This window comes from Bufo gargarizans, chromosome 7 (assembly GCF_014858855.1).
Source record: "Bufo gargarizans isolate SCDJY-AF-19 chromosome 7, ASM1485885v1, whole genome shotgun sequence".
In the NCBI taxonomy this organism is placed as follows: domain Eukaryota; kingdom Metazoa; phylum Chordata; class Amphibia; order Anura; family Bufonidae; genus Bufo; species Bufo gargarizans.
The window spans coordinates 44,932,879-44,943,645 of NC_058086.1; positions in this window are offsets into that span (position 1 = coordinate 44,932,879).

A 10,767-nucleotide genomic window follows, 5' to 3' on the forward strand; every position below is an offset into this window, starting at 1 on the left:
CACTTGGGGTACAGGATAATGACGCTGACACTCGGGGTACAGGATAATGACACTGACACTCGGGGTACAGGATAATGATGCTGACACTTGGGGTACAGGATAATGACACTGACACTTGGGGTACAGGATAATGACACTGACACTCGGGGTACAGGACAATGACACTGACACTTGGGGTACAGGATAATGACACTGACTCTCGGGGTACGGGATAATGACACTGACACTCGGGGTACGGGATAATGACACTGACACTCGGGGGACGGGATAATGACACTGACACTCGGGGTACAGGATAATGACACTGACACTTGGGGTACAGGATAATGACACTGACACTCGGGGTACAGGATAATGACACTGACACTCGGGGTACAGGATAATGACACTGACACTTGGGGTACAGGATAATGACACTGACACTTGGGGTACAGGATAATGACGCTGACACTCGGGGTACAGAATAATGATACTGACACTGACACTCGGGGTACAGGATAATGACACTGACACTCGGGGTACAGAATAATGATACTGACACTTGGGGTACAGGATAATGACACTGACACTTGGGGTACAGGATAATGACACTGACACTTGGGGTACAGGATAATGACACTGACACTTGATAACGTGCCCGTTATCGCCACTTATCATACACTGAGAGGACAGAATCCTTCTCCCAAAAGGTCTTGGTTTATCGATCTGGCAGATCACCACGCACTGAGGCTGAGATGTCAGCACTGGTTAACGTTGTGTCCTGGTGGTTGGGAGAACAACAAGGAATGACAGCAAGAGGTGCACAGAGGAGAACCTCTGCATGGACGGATCGTCTGATTAGAAGAATGGCCCATAGTGATCCACTCTGTACTGACAGTGAAATTTGATGCAAAATCCCAAGCCTAGGGCGGAAGACAGTGTTAACACACACCATCAGAAGGTGTCTGCATGACATTAGGCTATGAGCCAGATGTCCAGCTACAGGTGCTCCACTGACCTCACGCCACAGCTTTTAAAGGCTATCATGCTGCACAGCAAGCCGGCAATGTAGTCTGGAATGGAGGTCTGTCCTCTTCAACGATGAGTCACACTTTTGTCCCGGATGCAATGATATTCGGACATTGGTCTGGAGACCACGTGGGCAACACCATGAAGAGGCCTTCACAAGGGAACATCACATAGGTTCTACTCCCGGGATTTGGAATGATGTGGCATAATGTACAGTAGCCGGACCTAGTCTTCATTTTAGGTACACTAACAGCTCAGCGTTACATTGATTTGGTCGTGCATCCAGTGGTGCAGCCATTTCTCCAGATTACCAGGAGCTTTTGTTCAACAGGACAATGCCAGACTACATGTTGATCGTGCTACTGTGAGCAGCCTGTGTGGCCTAAACGTGCTACCATGGCCTGCAGTATCTCTTAACTAGTCTCCCATCGAGGACATCTGGGATGTCATTGGTCAGCAATTGCAAAGGGAGCTGCCAGCAGCAGATCTTGATGATTTGTGTGCTCAAGTGCACTCAGCGTGGCAGAACATTCCTCAGACAACTTTTGATAACCTCATTAATGAGAGTCAAGGAGTATTAGTGCATGTTTGTCTTCACGTTCTGCTCATACTCCATACTGTATAAAGTCGAAATGTTTTGAATATTTTGTTCTAATTTTGTATCATTTGCTTATCATTAACATTTCTATTCATCCTGTGATGTCCATCATTCCAAGACTTTTCCTTCTTGGTGTTGTAATTGTATTGTTAAGAAGTGTACATACTAAAACCTTCCATGAACAAATGGGGCAGCCCCAAGGCTCAGGACTGATAGGCCTATTGATGGAGTAGAGTCCTCCCCCGATGTACATGGTTCCTACAGGACTATAGGGCTGTGTCTTAATGGCCTCGTTGCCAATGTCAGTCAAGCCCGTCTTGCCCTTGGTTTGCACAGATTACTTACAGATTCTGCTGCCTGGCACAATCTCGGCTGGCCTCACATGTTTTTCATAAGACATATAAAGAAAAGTTTCATAAATCTCTATACTTAGTTCATTCAGAAAACCTCCAAGATTTCAGCCCTCAGACCTCTAATACAGCATTATGTGCGTTTCGGCTTTTGTTTTACCTCTCTGAAGTCCACATGATCACTCATCAATCCCCAGACCATATGGCACCAAAGGATAAAGAAAAACAGTCACAAAGCTAGCCGGGGTCCATAGGGCATTTGGCTCAAAAATAGTCAGACAGATGCCTAGCCATATATATAATGCCCATTTATCATTTCACTCAGCTTCAGGTTCCTTATTTGTTCTTTCCACTGTATGCCACAATCAGTACAATCTTTGATGGCCACAATCCTGAACCCTTCAATCCTGATGAACTGGAGTAAGTTTTTCCTTTACTACTAAACATACAAAGCCCCAAGGAAGCCTTTTGAGATGCATTCTCTTCCACGTCTCTTGCTTCTTGGTCTTAGGACAGGATCCTCAAAAAACCTAGCGTGGCCACTGAGGTAAATACTTCACATACTTGTGTGAACACAAAACCCATTCACGACCACCAGTGTCATGAAAATTACCGACCCATCGCTTTATTGAACACAGATATCAGCATCCTGACTGAGCTCCTGAGTATCGTATTACAGAAAACCCTTCTTGTCCTTGGTGAGCCAGACCCAGCCGGACCTTGGCGCAATTCTATACCATTCAGTAAACATCCTTACAGAAAATATGAAGTTTCCGGTTACTTGGCTTTGTACTTTATGGTTTTAGATGTTAAGAACAACTTCACAGTCCAGTCATTAGACTATTTTATATATTTTTTATCCTCATGTCTTATGTCTATCATAAATTTGGAGAGAAGTAAAAATTCGAGAAGTAGAAATAATGGAATTGTTTTCTGATTTGACTTTGCCGATTCACAAACTAGTTCATAGGCCAAAATGTTTGGAGATCATATATCCTGATCATAGCTTTTGTTTTCACAAATGGGTAAATTTCTACATGCTTGGATGGGTCACTTGTCCTGAAATGTGTGGTACAATCTGAGACATACAATTTTACCCCTAGAATATCACCCTAGTAGCAGTGAATTTGCCATGGTCCCTCTTCATTTCTATTGGAGTCAATTTTCCTATGGGTGGATCTCAAGTTGTTCAGTCATCTTGTAGCCATAATCTTAAGATCTTCTACATCAGTGTTCTCTAACCTGGACGACTGAATGGTTTTCTGAGGATGGAAATCAAGTTTTTATTGTCCTGTCTTAACCTCTTAAGGACATAGGGCGTACAGGTACGCCCTTGTGCCCTGGTACTTAAGGACACAGGGCGTACATGTACGCCCTGTGCATTTTCGATCACCGCCGCACGGCGGGCGGTGATCGGAACCCCGTGCCTGCTCAAATCATTGAGCAGGCACTTGGAGCAAATGCGCCGGGGGGTCCGGTGACCCCCCCATGTATGCGATCGCAGAAAACCGCAGGTCAATTCAGACCTGCGGTTTTCTGCGTTTCCGGGTTATTCGGGTCTTTGAAGTCCCGATAACCCGGAACAGGATGGTGATGGTGGTGTGATTTCACCCCACCAATCACCATCCAGCGATCCTGAGTGGTGATGGTGACATCACCACTCAGGATCGCTTTCTGATTGGTCTGTGGGCGGTCCGGCGGCAGATTCAAAAGAGGCAGGCGCTCCTCTCCTCCTCCTTTTGTGTTCCGGAGCCGGAGGAGAGAGGAGCTGCCTGCACGTGTCTGCCACCGCTGCCTGCACCCCGATCTGTGCCCCCCAGGACCCGATCTGTGCCCCCCAGGACCCGATCTGTGCCCCCCAGGACCCGATCTGTGCCCCCCAGGACCCCATCAGGTACATAGGGACAGCTAGGGAAAGTTTGGTTTAGGCAGGGAAAAAAAAGGGAAAGTTAGTTTTTGAACTTTGATTGCATCACCCTAAGTTAGGGTGTCTGGGGTCCACAGCACAGCTGTGTGACCCTAGACCCCCCAGGGGTGCTGCCACTTGCCCCCCCCCCCCACCTTTTTTGGGGTGCATTTTTTTTTTTTCGTGTACGCTGACTGTGGCCGGCACTTAGTGTCCGGCCACTGTTAGCGCATCGCACACCCCACCGCTGATCAACTTCGGACGGTTGATCAGCGGTTTTGAATTTTTTTCCCCACATTTTTTGCCCTTTTTTTTAGTTAGTTTATTTTATTTTTTTTCTGTTAGTTTTAGGGTGAGTTCGTGAACACCCGTGCCCCCACACACACGCACACAAAATAAAGAGTTACACACACGCACATATACACGCAGACACACACTCCCCTATGGCCCGCCGGACGTTCTCGGCCGAGGAGGCATACGCCCAGATTGCCTCTGACTCCGAGAGTCCCAGTGAGGATGAGGATGACCCCACATTCCTGTTGTCATCCGCATCCTCCTCATCATCTAGCGATGATGATGAGCCCCCAAGGCGGCGGAGACGCCGCCAGGCGGAGCAAGGGGACCGCCATGTTAGGGACCCTGTGGCCCACACTAGTACGAGCAGCTCTGGGGCTCGTACTGGTTTCCCGGCCCACCAGTTAAATCCACCGGAGCCCCCTGCCGGTGAACTTGTCTGGTGTAGCCCAGAGCGATACGAGCCTGTGATTCCTGATTTTGTAGGCCAATCAGGAATCCAGATTTCCACAGTGGGCTACACTGAATATGACTTTTTTTGTCATTTTTTCAGTGACCTACTGGTAAATCTGATGGTGGAGCAGACGAATCTGTACGCCCAACAGTTCGTCGCTCAACACCCGGGCTCCTTTTTGGCCAGGCCCGGTGGCTGGACGCCGGTCAGTGCAGCCGAAATGAGGACATTTTGGGGCCTCGTGCTGCATATGGGCCTGGTCAAAAAACCCAGTGTCAGGCTGTACTGGAGTGGGGACGTCCTATACCAGGCCCCACTTTACAGTACAGCCATGACACGCTCCCGGTTTGAGGCCATCAGGAAATGTCTGCATTATTCCGATAATGCAGCATGTCCCCCCCGAGGTGATCCTGCCCATGACCGTCTGTACAAGATACGGCCGGTCATCGATCACTTTGGGGCCAAATTCATGGAGGCCTATGTACCTGGAAGAGAGGTCGCGGTTGATGAGTCTCTCATTGCGTTCAAGGGGAGACTCATTTTCCGCCAGTATGTGCCCTCCAAGCGGGCGAGGTATGGCGTGAAGCTATACAAAATTTGTGAGAGTACCTCAGGGTACACTTACAAATTTCGTGTGTACGAGGGGCGAGATTCCCGGATTCAACCCCCAGAATGTCCCCCCACTCTGGGTGTTACCGGGAAACTTGTGTGGGACCTTATGTACCCACTGCTGGATAAGGGTTACCACCTTTACGTGGATAACTTTTATACCAGTATCCCCTTGTTCCAGTCCCTTGCCGCCAGATCCACGTCCGCTTGTGGGACCGTGCGGAAAAATCAACGCGGCCTCCCTGCCCACCCCCTCCAGGTACCTATCCCCAGGGGTGAGACCCGTGCCCTTACCACTGGAAACCTGTTGCTGGTCAGGTATAAGGACAAGAGGGATGTCCTTATGCTGTCCACAATTCATGGTAACGGCATCACCCCTGTCCCTGTGCGAGGTACCGCGGCAACGGTCCTCAAGCCCGATTGTATCGTCGCTTACAATCGGTATATGGGAGGAGTTGATCTCTCTGATCAAGTCCTCAAGCCATATAACGCCATGCGCAAAACCCGGGCATGGTACAAAAAAGTTGCGGTCTACTTGGTGCAGGTTGCCATGTACAACTCTTTTGTACTATCCCGAAGCGCTGGCAGCACAGGGACATTCCTCCAGTTCTATGAGGCAGTCCTCAAGGCCCTGATCTTTTCGGACCGGGAAAGAGCAGGCCGGAGTACCTCGGGAACTGTAGGTGCCCGGATCGTCCCTGGCCAACACTTTCCAGGTGTGGTCCCCCATACTGGAAAGAAGGGACGAACCCAAAAAAAGTGCAGAGTGTGTCGCAGGAGGGGGATACGGAAGGACACAACTACTCAGTGCGACACTTGCCCCGATCATCCGGGCCTCTGCATTGACGGTTGCTTCAGGGAGTATCACACTTCCATGGAGTACTAAATTTATATCCCAATTTAGCACTGACATCGGATAAAAAAAACTGGTTCTCAGACTTGAGACACCCAAAAAAAACTAAAATAATTTATTAAAAGTAGACATATTAGGTATCGCCGCGTTGGTAATAATCTCCTCTATAAAACTACCCCATGACCTAACCCCCCAGATTAACACGGTCAAGGAAAAAAAAAAAAAAAAGGTGCAAAAAAAGGTTTTTTTTTGTCACCTTACATAAAAAGTTTAATAGCAAGCGATCAAAAAGTCATATAGCCCCCCAAAAAGTGCCAATAAAGCCGTCCACTCATCCCACAAAAAATGAGCCCCCACATGAGATAATTGGATAATTTTTTTTTTTACAAAAATGACCCTTAGACTTTAGAGATACCCCCAAAAAAATTTGAATCAAAAAAGATAATATAGTCTAAAATAGGGCTGCAACGATTAATCGATGTAATCGATTATATTCGATAACTGGATTCGTTGTCGACGAATCCAGTTATCGAATAATCGCCGATTCGTTGCTATTCGGGCGGTCGCTGCATCTTTATTTTACCTTTTTACAATGACGCTCCCGCTCCTGTAACAGCCAGGCAGAGCGGACGGCGGCGTAACGTCACTCACTCACGTGACACGCCTGCTCCGCCTCCTTCATTCATGAAGTGGGCGGAGCAGGCGCGTCACGTGATTGAGTGACGTAACGCCGCCGTCCGCTCTGCCTGGCTGTTACAGGAGCGGGAGCGTCATTGTAAAAAGGTAAAATAAAGATGCAAGCGCCGGGGCTGTTAGGGGGAAGGGGGGTCTGTGTATAGCACTGCTATGGGGAGGGGGGAGGATCTGTCTATAGCACTGCTATGGGGAGGAGGCGGGGTCTGTGTATGGCACTGCTATGGGAAGGGGGGTCTGTGCACTGTTATGAGGAAAGGGATCTGTGCACTGTTATGCCCATAACAGTGCACATATCCCCCTCTCCATAACTACGCCGTCCACAGATCCCCCATAAACGCCGTCCACAGATCCCCCATAAACGCCGTCCACAGATCCCCCATAAACGCCGTCCACAGATCCCCCATAAACGCCGTCCACAGATCCCCCATAAACGCCGTCCACAGATCCCCCATAAACGCCGTCCACAGATCCCCCATAAACGCCGTCCACAGATCCCCCATAAACGCCGTCCACAGATCCCCCATAAACGCCGTCCACAGATCCCCCATAAGTGTCGTCCACAGATCCCCCATAAGTGTCGTCCACAGATCCCCCATAAGTGTCGTCCACAGATCCCCCATAAGTGTCGTCCACAATTTGTTTTAATATGGCCTTTGAACATAATTTTTCAAGTAAGATCATATAAACCTCTGTTTTGTAATTTTGTCGTTTTTCCCGATTAATCGATTAATCGTAGAAATTAATCGGCAACTAATCGATTATTCAAATAATCGTTAGCTGCAGCCCTAGTCTAAAACCAAAATAATTGTAAAAAAAGTTGACTTATCAGGTATTGCCGCGTCCGTAAGAATCTCCTCTATAAAAATACCCCATGACCCAACCCCCCAGATTAACACGGTCAAAAAAATAAAAAATAGGTGCAAAAAAATAATTTTTTTGTCACCTTACATAACAAAAAGTTTAATAGCAAGCGATAAAAAAGTCATATAGCCCCCAAAATAGTGCCAATAAAACCGTCCGCTCATCCCGCAAAAAATGAGTCCCCACATGAGATAATTGGATAAAAAAAAAAAAAAAAATGACCCTTAGACTTTAGAGATACCCAAAAAAAGATTTGTATCAAAAAAGATAATATAGTCAAAAACCTAAATAATTGTAAAAAAAAAGTAGACTTATTAGGTATTGCCGCGTCCGTAAAAATCTCCTCTATAAAAATATCCCATTACCTAACCCCCCAGATTAACACAGTAAAAAAAAAAAAAAAAAAACAGTGCCAAAACCGCTATTTTTGGCACTTTTCCATTTCAATCAGTTTTTTCCGGTAATAAAACAAGGGTTAACAACCAAACAAAACTTAATATTTATTACCCTGATACTGCAGTTCACAGAAACACCACATTTGTGGTCGTAAACTGCTGTATCAGTAAAAGGGAGGCCGCAAAAGGAAAGGACCGACATGGTTTCTGGAAGGCCGATTTTGATGGCCTTTTTTATTGACACCATGTCCCTTTTGAAGCCCCCCTGATGTACCCTAGAGTAAAAACTCCCCAAAACTGACCCCATCTAAGAAACTACACCCCTCAAGGTATTCAAAACTGATTATACAAACTTCATTAACCCTTTAGGTGTTCCTCAACAGTTAATGGCAAATGGAGATGAAATTTCAGAATTTCAATTTTTGGTAACCTTGCGTCACAAAAATGTAATATAGAGCAACCAAAAATCATATTTACCCTAAAAATAGTCCCCAAAAAAATGCCACCTTATCCCGTAGTTTCCAAAATGGGGTCACTTTTAGGGAGTTTCTACTCTAGGGGTGCATCAGGGGGCTTCAAATGGGACATGGTGTAAATAAACCAGTCCATAAAAATCAGCCCTCCAAAAACCAAACGGCGCACCTTTCCCTCTACGCCCCGCTGTGTGGCCGTACAGTAGTTTACGGCCACATATTGGGTGTTTCTGTAAACGGCAGAGTCAGGGCAATAAAGATACAGTCTTGTTTGGCTGTTAACCCTTGATTTGTTAGTGGAAAAAATGGGTTAAAATGGAAAATTAGACAAAAAAATGAAATTTGCTAATTTCATCCCCATTTGCCAATAACTCTTGCGCAACACCTAAAGGGTTAACGACGTATGTAAAATCAGTTTTGAATACCTTGAGGGGTGTAGTTTCTTAGATGGGGTCACTTTTAGGGAGTTTCTACTCTAGGGGTGCATCAGGGGTCTTCAAATGGGACATGGTGTAAATAAACCAGTCCATAAAAATCAGCCCGCCAAAAACCAAACGGCGCACCTTTCCCTCTACGCCCCGCTGTGTGGCCGTACAGTAGTTTACGGCCACATATTGGGTGTTTCTGTAAACGGCAGAGTCAGGGCAATAAAGATACAGTCTTGTTTGGCTGTTAACCCTTGATTTGTTAGTGGAAAAAATGGGTTAAAATGGAAAATTAGACAAAAAAATGAAATTTGCAAATTTCATCCCAATTTGCCAATAACTCTTGCGCAACACCTAAAGGGTTAACGACGAATGTAAAATCAGTTTTGAATACCTTGAGGGGTGTAGTTTCTTAGATGGGGTCACTTTTAGGGAGTTTCTACTCTAGGGGTGCATCAGGGGTCTTCAAATGGGACATGGTGTAAATAAACCAGTCCATAAAAATCAGCCCGCCAAAAACCAAACGGCGCACCTTTCCCTCTACGCCCCGCTGTGTGGCCGTACAGTAGTTTACGGCCACATATTGGGTGTTTCTGTAAACGGCAGAGTCAGGGCAATAAAGATACAGTCTTGTTTGGCTGTTAACCCTTGATTTGTTAGTGGAAAAAATGGGTTAAAATGGAAAATTAGACAAAAAAATGAAATTTGCTAATTTCATCCCCATTTGCCAATAACTCTTGCGCAACACCTAAAGGGTTAACGACGTATGTAAAATCAGTTTTGAATACCTTGAGGGGTGTAGTTTCTTAGATGGGGTCACTTTTAGGGAGTTTCTACTCTAGGGGTGCATCAGGGGTCTTCAAATGGGACATGGTGTAAATAAACCAGTCCATAAAAATCAGCCCGCCAAAAACCAAACGGCGCACCTTTCCCTCTACGCCCCGCTGTGTGGCCGTACAGTAGTTTACGGCCACATATTGGGTGTTTCTGTAAACGGCAGAGTCAGGGCAATAAAGATACAGTCTTGTTTGGCTGTTAACCCTTGATTTGTTAGTGGAAAAAATGGGTTAAAATGGAAAATTAGACAAAAAAATGAAATTTGCAAATTTCATCCCAATTTGCCAATAACTCTTGCGCAACACCTAAAGGGTTAACGACGAATGTAAAATCAGTTTTGAATACCTTGAGGGGTGTAGTTTCTTAGATGGGGTCACTTTTAGGGAGTTTCTACTCTAGGGGTGCATCAGGGGTCTTCAAATGGGACATGGTGTAAATAAACCAGTCCATAAAAATCAGCCCGCCAAAAACCAAACGGCGCACCTTTCCCTCTACGCCCCGCTGTGTGGCCGTACAGTAGTTTACGGCCACATATTGGGTGTTTCTGTAAACGGCAGAGTCAGGGCAATAAAGATACAGTCTTGTTTGGCTGTTAACCCTTGATTTGTTAGTGGAAAAAATGGGTTAAAATGGAAAATTAGACAAAAAAATGAAATTTGCAAATTTCATCCCCATTTGCCAATAACTCTTGCGCAACACCTAAAGGGTTAACGACGAATGTAAAATCAGTTTTGAATACCTTGAGGGGTGTAGTTTCTTAGATGGGGTCACTTTTAGGGAGTTTCTACTCTAGGGGTGCATCAGGGGTCTTCAAATGGGACATGGTGTAAATAAACCAGTCCATAAAAATCAGCCCTCCAAAAACCAAACGGCGCACCTTTCCCTCTACGCCCCGCTGTGTGGCCGTACAGTAGTTTACGGCCACATATTGGGTGTTTCTATAAACGGCAGAGTCAGGGCAATAAAGATACAGTCTTGTTTGGCTGTTAACCCTTGATTTGTTAGTGG